This window comes from Colobus angolensis, unplaced genomic scaffold, assembly GCF_000951035.1.
Source record: "Colobus angolensis palliatus isolate OR3802 unplaced genomic scaffold, Cang.pa_1.0 Scaffold141, whole genome shotgun sequence".
NCBI lineage: Eukaryota > Metazoa > Chordata > Mammalia > Primates > Cercopithecidae > Colobus > Colobus angolensis.
Genome location: NW_012114500.1, coordinates 5,792,444 through 5,794,493, shown reverse-complemented (window position 1 = coordinate 5,794,493; position 2,050 = coordinate 5,792,444). Strand labels below are relative to the sequence as shown.

Sequence of the window (2,050 nt, the reverse complement as noted above, 5' to 3'; positions counted from 1 at the left end):
TTAATATTCCTTTTGCACAGCATCATTGGCTTCATAGACAGACATTCCGGGAGCTAGGATTCTTATACTGGAAATGTTGTATACTGCCATATACCAATTATACTTTAACATATTTAAGCAATTTGTTGAATTCCTATTCACTAAATGTTCTTTTCCTATCTTCTGGCCTGGCTCAGTGGGTCATGCCTGTAATCCCAGCACTTTGGGAGGCCAATGCGGGCAGCAGGCAGATCATTTGACGTCAGGTGTTTGAGACCAGCCTGGTCAACGTGAAACACTGTCTCTACTAAAAATACAAAATTAGTCGACGTGGTGGCACACACCTGTAATCCCACCTACTCGGGAGGCTGAGACAGGAGAACCGTTTGAACCCAGGAGGCAAAGTTTACGGCGAGCTGAGATCAGGCCACTGCACTCCAGCCTGGGTGACAGAGAGACTCCATCTCAAAATAAATAAATAAAAATATAAAAGTAAATATATTTCCCATCTTCTAGTAAATTGCTGTTTTCAGAATTGATCATAAATCTATACTTTCTGGGCTTTCATCCTTTTAAACATCTTAGCCAATAACTTCTGTACTCCATTTTGTCTAATATATTCATTGATGAAATGGGGAGTAATTCTTGTAATGCTGAATATCTTATTATATTAATTTAATGTGTTGATATTACTGCTTGTAATATACTTTTAATCTTCAACTTTCTTGTATGAATTTAAAATATACTTATTAGTATGAATATTTTAGTATTTTAATATCGTTACATTTTACTCCTTGATTAACACCAAGTAGGCTGCAAAATACATTATATTTTATACTAATATTTTAAATACATGATAAACATTTTATGCATTTCTTTGGAATAAGTTACTAACATTTCTAAATATAGTTGAAGGAATATGATGAAGTCTTTAAGTGCAAACTGGTTGATTTTAGATGTATTCAATGTTTCATAAAACATTCAGTAAAAATGACAATGTATTTTAAAAGATATTAATACAAAGACTGGAAATTTACATAGATTAATACATGAAAAGTATTAAACTCAGTTTTTATTCTTAAGAAGAATAATTCTTTTTAAAGAGATAGTTTGGTCCTAAGTTGTGTTTTTTGGCTCATTTCGTTGAAATGGTAAGCTTGCTTGGCTCTTAAATTAATATTTTTTCAAAGAAGACATTATATAGTCACAACAATAACCAAATACTCTTTTATTTATATATGTCGAAAGTCAAGTGAATAAGATATACTCAAGCTATACCTTCAGTGAAACATTTGTCCAATAAAACACCTTCGGTAAACGTTTGCTATTTTTTCCAAGTGCCATAATCAAGATTCACTTAATTAATGAAACTTTTAATGTAATTTCACCTTCTTTTCTTTTTTAGGTTAATAATTATCAAACTTATGGCAATGCTGGACTTTAGCTGATCCTCGTGCTTCTGGAAAATAACAAAAGTTAAGATATCTGTTCACCATTTTGTGTGTCCAAGGACCACCTACTTTTCACATATGCCAAGAACTACCCACCTCCACTCTTCAGGTAAGACTTACTGTCCACTCTGCCCTGTGACTCCCTCACGTCTTGGGGATGACTCCCTTGTACCTGAAGCTATACTACTGTAAGCCTCCTTTCTTTTTATAAGATGTTTGTCATTAATGAATGTACATTCTATTGCAATAGCCTGAATAAAATCATTTTCTCAATTGTTCAGTACGTATTGTCTGTGACAAAAGAAAGGTTGTAATTTGGTATATATTAATAATTTTAGTCTTTTTATTTATGAATTATTCTATCTTTCCAAATACATAATAAAATGTAATTTTTCTTTTTATTTTGAGAGGGAGTCTTGCTCTGTTGCCCAGGCTGTGACACAATCTTGGTTTACTGCAACCTCCACCTCCAGAGTTCAAGCAATTCTCCTGCCTCAACCTCCCGAATAGCTTGGATTACAGGCGCCCACCACCACAACTGGCTAATTTTTGTATTTTTAGTAGAGACGAGGTTTTACCATGTTGGCGAGGCTGGTCTCAAACTCCTGACCTCGTAACCT

General features: G+C 34.0%; 1 long non-coding RNA gene across 1 annotated transcript in view; it reads left to right on the top strand.

The window, feature by feature from the left end:
- The first annotated feature begins 1,384 nt into the window (after nucleotides 1-1,384).
- The window catches only part of LOC105506916, a 9,365-nt gene continuing 8,699 nt past the window's right edge, over nucleotides 1,385-2,050 (top strand). Inside the window, exon 1 of the long non-coding RNA XR_001001012.1 lies at nucleotides 1,385-1,539. This is a non-coding gene — a long non-coding RNA (uncharacterized LOC105506916). The remainder of the gene's footprint in view (nucleotides 1,540-2,050) is intronic.